Consider the following 8707-nt stretch of genomic DNA (forward strand, 5'->3'; position numbering starts at 1 on the left):
AGACTGATGATTCCGGTAGAGCCATCAACCCTTAGGTTGGATGATTATCTGTGCGGCAATGATGTACATTTAATGTCTTTATTTTCCTGAATATATATCGCAACCCGGATGGATGAAACTAGATCCGGGGTCTTCAATCTCGTTCGATCTTCACTCAAAGTACAAGTCGATCCATGTGAGAAATGTTCTGGAGTCGAACATGGAAGGACATCGCCTGATTACCAACCAATGATGTAAGTTGTTAACAGGCGCGAGAGGAATCACCGATAATGATGATGACCCTCAAGGTACTATAGTACATTTCATGTGGTGTGAATAAGGGACTTGACGTCGAACACCACACAAAATATTTCGGTCGAAGGCCATTGATGTAAACCTGTCGCCAGAAGTGAGAAACTTGCCATTGAGGCATGCAAGCTTCAAAGTACTGAAAGGGGTGTTCATAGATCAACTTCTTGGATAATGAGCTAATGTCGACAAGAAGCAATCCGTCATAGCAGGGCCTTAGTGAATCCCACATCAATGACATGGAACGGAGCAAATGATTTTAATGGAGGTGAAAACAATTTGATGACATAATATTCAGGGTGCTGATCATGAAAGGATGGAGCGTGAATGTATTGCAGTGGGTGAGACATAGGTGAATTCTCTGAGCGACTTCTCTCGAACATACCAGAAAACACTGACATGATGGATTGGTAGCATTAACCCCAAATATGGATGGTGTGATGGAACCATGGTGATGTGACCAGTGAATGGAACAACCCAACCCGGCTTGGATGCAAAGTGAAAGTGTCATGTTCAAGAGCGACTTGCTACCAATGAAGTTTCTTCAAGTTTTCTTCCCAATTTTTCCCCAGTCATTGCTGACCAATACCTCTTTATTTTTGTCAAGCTTGAGGAGGATAACATATGCTTGTTCTATAATCTTCCCTTCGGGCAAACCCATCGCTAATTTTTAACGAGCCTAGCGATAATGAAACTCGTTCTTGTCTGTTATGGACAAGTTTGTCGCTATTCGGTTTTAACGAGTTTAACGACAAAGATAACTCGGTCCTTTTCAATTTTAGAGAGTCTGAAAAGGGACGTAAAGGAAACTCCAAAAATCCTTTTCCGTAATATAATCCCTTAAGTCCAAAAAAGTATAAAATAATACAAAAGGGATGAATTTTCGGTAATTTTAACGAGCCGAACAAAGCAAGCGCTCGATCTTTAATGTGTAATAATCCCTCAGGTCCAAAAAGATTAAAATCTAATGGAGGGATAGCACTTCTGGTCACTTTAACGAGCTGGAGAGGCCAATCGCTCGACAATCTTTTCATATTTTACGAGTCAGTTGAAAAGATCTTAAAGGAGACTCGTCTTTTGAGGAACGAGTGATAACTTTGGGTAGCAGCTAATTCCAGGTGAGGTTTGGAATTTTCCAGTCACGACAGTGTCATAAGGATGGCTAATAGGATCACTCTTCGTGGCTGTTCCTCAAAAAGGGGTAAACAATCAAGTGTAGGTGAATGATCGGCCAATACAGAGTGGAGGTGATGATGAGAACACGACCAAGGATTCAAAGGCTGAAGTAATACATTCACGATGGTTATTTACCGAGAATTGGTTCATTTTTTATTTTAAAATGAGCTTAAACTCTGGAGGAACAATTGCTCATTGCTTATGTTTATTTTTTAATGAGCTTGAAGTCCGCCTTAAAACTGCTAGATCTAGTCATATAATAAGGATGTCTCATCTAAAAACGTCATTTTTTCAAAGCTTTGCCCCACATCCTTTCTTTATGCAAGTTAGGAAACGACCAATCCTACGAGTTTAAAGGGTTAGAGGTCCTATAGATTTAAAAAAATAAATGGTCGCTCTTCACTTGCATGCCAAAAGGTTTGCATTCCCCCAGGTATAGTGAAATAGAGTTTCGAGGTTACCCCTCAATTTACAGACAAAACATTTGTTTTATTGGGAAAGGCCTACCTCTTTCAGGTTATCAAAGATTGTTCTATCCATACTTCAGGTAAAACACTTCCTCAGCGATGTATACTGAAATAGACAAGGGTGAGTGGCGCAGGCGCCTCCACTCACATAACTTTGACGAAGGAATCTTATTCCAGTCTAATCCCCTTTTCCAAAACGGACGGGTGTGTCAGACTAGTCATATATCCTTCGCGGAAACCTACCCTATACCTGAAGTTTTCCTGCCGAAGAAGACCAGGGTGCATGCCCCCTGGGTTTTAGTCATGTCCTCCAAATCACTTGCGCTCATCGGGCGGAGGGACTGGGGATTGATGAGACATTCCTTGCGTGAAAAGACCATTCAGGGATGGTATATGACTATTTGCTATGCATGAACCAGGGAATGAAAGCTGGTCTACGAGCTTGACCACTCTTCCTTCATGCGGAAAACACATTACACTAAAGAGTGATGAGACAATGGCTCCCATGCAATAAATATAGTCGTGTCCAAGGAGTAGATTATAATCCAGGGGTCCTTGGACTACCATTACGTTCATGTGAACGGTTTTCCCTCTCAATGTCATCGACACATTGGGAAGGATCCCTAAGGGTTGACTGGTTCCTTTGTGAAAGCCTGTTAGATTTCTCATTTCAGGCAAAAGCGATGGAGAACCAAGTGCTTTCCAAGCAGTCGAGGAAAGGATACTCACAGAAGCCCCTTCATCTATGATGGTACCGGCCATGACCATTCTATATATTTCGGTAATGGTTAAAAATGGTACACTAGCTGGTAAACGGGGTCTGCCTAGTAGATTCTAGTCGAAGGAAACAACTAGGTTGCTTGGAGGTGGGACCAAATAGATGGCCGGATATGACTCTAAAGAACTTCCTTCTTGCGGTAAAGGAACGAGTATACTACCCCCATGTTCATCGAAGTCTATGCTTACGAAGAGAATTTGAACGGTGTTGTTCTTGTTCTCCTCGGTGATTGTATCATTTGAAGATGGATCCTCTGAAGGCAACACCGGGTCAACTACCGCCTCGACCTTTTGACTTTCGTCTGGTATGGATTCAGATGGTTTTTCTTCAATGATAGATGCTTCAGCCGACCACAAGGGCATGTCATCTGGATTTTCAACTAGTGACAGACTCGGCAAGAGTTTCTAATATCCAGGAGGAAGCCGTAACAGTGAAACCGGACGGTCATCCGAAACTCTTTTAGCTTCGTCTAAGAAGGGACAACGGTGGACGGCATGATCGCCTTCACACAATTTACAAGGAAATTTATATTTTCCTTTTTGTCTAGGGGCTTCACTTTCACTAGTTGACGGTGTACTTTCAACATGATTATCAGAGGTTGACGAAACCGGATTGTGCAAACGAGGAGACCAGTCCCTTAAGATTCGAGGGATGCAAGGACAATCTTGATGAAAGTGGTATCCTTTACAAATGACACATGGCGATTTAGGCCTGGATGGTGCAGTGTGTGGATTTTCGCTAGACGATGCCTGGTCACCCCTTTTCACCTTTGGTTCCTTCTTCTTTTCTTTCTTCTTCTTCTCCTTCTTCTTCTTAGTTACTTGATTTTTGGCTTTACCAGCTTCATCAAGCGAAGAGGAAGGACGAAGTAGAAGGTTGGGGGGTAACTTTGGTGTCGTCTAGTTGCTGACTCGATTGTTCAGGAATCATGGGAATCTGAACGACAGAAGTTGAGAAGAGCCATACGGGCAAGCCAATTGTCAATCCTGGAAGCGACAATGTGGCCATATGGGGTGCACCAACATCTCCCCAAGAGGAGAAGGGACTAGGATTTCGTCCAAGGGGAATTCCTTGGTTGGTGGACTCCATTTTTCTCAACCTAAGACCAACGTAGGAAAGGTGATATTTATTCCATTTAAAATAAATTTTAGACGCTTTGACACAACTTGTTTTTTCAATTTTTAAGAGTCAAGAAAAAACAAAAGATGACTCTAGTCGCCTTCGATTTTTAATGAGCTTGAAGTGACAAGTGCTCAGATGGACCTTTTCCTTTAAGGAGTCTGAAAAGGAACGAAAGAGACTACTATGGAAATCTAGACAGAGGGATTACCAAACCAATCGCAAAACTGCAGAATAATTTTTACGGTACGGCAGTCAATCTTCCCGAATGCTGTGTTCAGTGCATTGCGATCGATAGGGCGGCAGACACGGCTTCCTATGGATAAAGGATAAAGCCTATTGTGGTCTCCCAAAATATACTTGACGGTACGTGGGAGCACAAGTCCGTACTGGCACTTTTCGTCTCAAAGTGGAGGAATCACCCAACCAATAGTGAAAACAACAGTTACCAGGCTTTATGACGCCGGAATACGTCTCTAGCCTAGACTTCTAGACGTTGTGCGTTAGGTTACAAAGCGTTGTTAGATTCATTAAATTTATTTTATAGTTGATCTTGCTTAAGAAATTTTCCTTTCAGGTTCACCGCGTGATGTATATGTACAATTCCTAAAATTCAATCTAAAATGACAAACAATCGTTTTATCTTCTTTGTGCAATGAAAATCCTACCTACTAAGGAAAGATAGACAACATTCTTTCAGCATAGAGCATAGAGCACACATTATATGCATTGTCCTAAATCAAACCAACAAACAGTCTAAATGCAAATGCACATGCATGTATTTGTTTTCAGCCTTCTTAATGTGTGAATGATAAAAATAAAGCTATTGCGCAAATCTAAATTATTTTTCAAAGCGACAATTACTAATAGGTTTCTTTTCAAGACAAAATGAAGACAATGACAACACTTTGCGATTTGGAATTGAAAACTTGCTTTCGACACTAGAAAAACTACTAATTCAGATGAAATACAAGAGTAACTATGTAATCGACTATCAAGAACAATCAGATTCTCTTCTATGACTGAAAACGACACTTGCGACACTCTCAAATCAAGAAGTGACAGTTCAATTACACTACTTCTTTGCAAAAGAGAACTGATAATTACTCAAAAATACATAAAAACATTTAAAGTTCTTTGCACAATGGAGGCAAAATAATGGAAAGGAAGGGGGTTTCAACAGAGGTGTACTGACCATTAACAGAAAAAATCCTGAATAGAACTGAAAAGAGCAGACACAGAAATCAAAATCTAAGAGCAGAGGAGGTCTGATCAGCGCACCTGCAGCACTGGGAAAATGAAATGCAACGCACTTATCCCACTTGGGAAGTGCGATGCATTCAGGATCCTAAGAAGAGACAGTGTGATGGACCAGGGACGAGACTTTGACTGGGTTCCGGGTCACACTTTGCAGTTCAGTTCAGGGATTTAGGCCGAGCAAGTGGTAATCAATAAATCAATCACAGGGGTAGATCTAAGGAGGTTACTAGAGCCACCACAAGGGCAATTAGAGAGCTTGTAAATCAATCGTTTAATTCATAAACAAAACCTGGAGATTGACTGATGCAACATTGATCTACTTTGCACTTGCATAGAAAATGCAGTTCGAAGGCTAGCTAGCTTGACTTCAGGCTCTGTCTGTAAGTTTATAAAGTAAACAAATGTAGATAAACAATCAATCTATTCGCTCCCCAGCGGAGTCGCCATTTTGTTACCAGGAATAGTGTCTATGCAGAGCTGCTAATCCCAATAAGGCTGGTAGCTACTTTAGAAACAAACAAACTAAAACTACTTTCGTTTTCCTTTATGAAAAATAGTTGAGAGAAGAATAAAGGAGACCAACCTCTGTCTTGCGCTTGGTTCCTTGCTCGATCCCTCTCTGTTAGGCCCCTATACTACTAGTGTAACCCCTTATTGTTATTAGTACAACCCCCTTATTATATTGATGTACCCATGTAGTGCCCATATTGTTACTCTTGTGCCCCATAGAAGCCCACTATTGTTATTATTGTGCCCTTACATTATTATTGTTATGTCGGCTCTGATTATGTTATGTCCCCTTAGACTCCTATATATAGAAAGGAGGTATTTTCATTTGTATCATCAAAGAATTTTTTATTTATGTAATGTAAAGGAGGTTGCCCCCTCGAAGAGGCTGAATTCTAAGGCGTTGATCTATCTTTTCTATCTTTTCTTGAGCTGGTTTCATAACATTTGGTATCAGAGCTTTGGATTCTAGGGTTTCGCTGCTCCAAACAGGTCATCGTGGAATTTTCGCTATAACTTTTTTCTGTGATGTTTCAGAAGTCACAAAAAAAACCCATTTGAGAAGAAATCACGTTGAACTTTGAGTCTGAATTTCAGAGCTTTTCGCGCAATATTTGCGGAGATATGATCTGAGGAAGTTGGTCTTTTTGCAGACTCCTAAATTACATTCAAAACAGGTGACCTGGGGAAAATCGTCATACCTTTCTCTCTGAGCATCGGATTGAAATTTCGTAAGAAGGTATAGAAAGAGGACGGACTGTAGTTTCTTGTATATCTTTTTCAGACCCAGAGGTCGAAAAATTGACACGTGACACTTCATACAATTTCGCTCTTCTGGAAAGGTCTATAATCAGGTCATCTTGGGAGATTATGTATAACTCTTTTTTGGAGAATCTAATTTGGATCAGACTGGTGGCATTGGAAAGAGGACACAGAGGGCTACTACAGTTAGCAATTTCAGAACTTAAATAACCGCAAGTACAGAGTTACAGTCGTTTCAAGTTCAAGGTCCTAAAATCAAGAAAAAGCAAGATGAGGAAGTTTGATGGCAAGGATCCAGTAAATTGGATACTTCAGATGGTGAAATATTTTGATCTACATGGTGTACCACTGTTACAAAAGGTATGTATTGCATCTTCATATTTAGAACTGGATCAATTTTTATGGTATAAAGGACTTTGTTCTCGTAAAAAACTTGTTACGTGGTAAATTCTCATGGAGGAAATGATAGCACATTATGAGGATACAAAGAGCAACACCTTCTTTAGAGCAACACCACAACAATTGGAAAGAGTAAAAGGGCTTTGTGACATATTTGAAAGTAAAATTATGGCAACAAGGAAGTCTACCCCTCACAATTATAAATATGGTTGTGTTGTTCCTCCTAGCCTTCCACAACCTACAAGGGTTACACCACAACAATTGGAAGAAAAAAGAGAAAAAGGGCTTTGTTATAATTGTGATAGCAAATGCACTAAAGGTCATAAGTGTGTTGAGAAGAAAATATTTTACATAGAGTATGAATAGGAGGAAGAATTGGATCAAGAAACATCAAAAGAAGAGGATATATGCCAGGACCCGACCCCAGAGAAAGAAGAAATGAATAAGAACATATCTTGTAAACTATTAGCAAGAATGACCACTCCTCAAACTCTCAAGATAGAAGGACATATCAGGAAGAAAAAGGTGAAAGAAGTGAAAGATCACGTCAAGAAAGAAGAAATGAATCCAACCATATCTTGTAATTCATTGGTCGGAATTACCACTCCTCAAACTATCAAGCTAGAAGGACATATCAAGAAGAAAAATGTTCAAGAAGTGAAAGATCACATCGAGCATCAAGAAATGAATCCGACCATATATTGTAAAGGATTGGAAGAAATTACCACTCCTCAAACTCTAAAGATAGAAGGACATATCAAGAAGAAAAAGGTTCAAGCAGTGAAAGATCACATCGAGCATCAACAACAAGTTCTCCAACTTTTAAAGGATAACACCACTTTGGTGCAAAATCAAATGAAACAACAGGTAGATCAACATCATAGTGAAAAATGTTTTGATGTAGGTGATTGGGTATTTTTACTGCTACATATAAATAAAACTATTTATGATAAGGAAATGTGGGCAATACTACATGCACTTAACAAATGGTGACCTTACCGAGTGGGAAGATTCTTCAAGGATGAGGATGTGGAAGCATTGTTTTGTGCTATTTCTATTATCCAACCAGATTGGATAAGCGAAGCAAGGGATGAATGGAAGAAGGAAAAAGAAGTATGGCCACTTATTCAAAAGTTGCAAAAGATTCCAATGCAAACAATATTGCCAGAAATTGAAGAGGAAGGAAAAATCATATTGGAACCTGGAGTAGTCACAGAAACAAGAACCTGACAGGTACGAAATCGATCAATTTCAAAGTATCTCATCAAGTGGAAGAACTTACCTGCTGAAGATTCCACATGGGAGGACAATAATTTTATACGGAAGCATCAAGAACTACTCAAGCGTTGAGGACAACGCTTTTTGAAGGAGAGGGGCATGTTAGGCCCCTATACTACTAGTGTAACCCCTTATTTTTATTAGTACAACCCCCTTATTATATTGATGTACCCATGTAGTGCCCATATTGTTACTCTTGTGCCCCATAGAAGCCCACTATTGTTATTATTGTGCCCTTACATTATTATTGTTATGTTGGCTCTGATTATGTTATGTCCCCTTAGACTCCTATATATAGAAAGAAGGTATTTTCATTTGTATCATAAAAGGATTGTTCATTTATGTAATGTAAAGGAGGTTGCCCCCTCGAAGAGGCTGAATTCTAAGGCGTTGATCTATCTTTTCTATCTTTTCTTGAGCTGGTTTCATAACACTCTCCCTTCTGATAGATCTTTTGCTACTCGCTTCCTTGTCTACCCAGCTTCACAGAGAACCTGTAGAATCAAAGCAGCATAATACCATCCAAGAACATAGATCTATTATCATAAAAAATATAGGATTAGATGTAAATTGACCATACAAATGCATAAAACATAAATCATACAAGAGTATGGAGGAAAACTTGAATAGATTTATTGATAATTTGAATAGATTTATTGATAATCAAGAAAGA

This window comes from Pinus tabuliformis, chromosome 3_1, assembly GCF_031772625.1.
Source record: "Pinus tabuliformis cultivar Carrire ecotype Pingquan chromosome 3_1, CPIR1, whole genome shotgun sequence".
Taxonomy (NCBI): Eukaryota; Viridiplantae; Streptophyta; class Pinopsida; order Pinales; family Pinaceae; genus Pinus; species Pinus tabuliformis.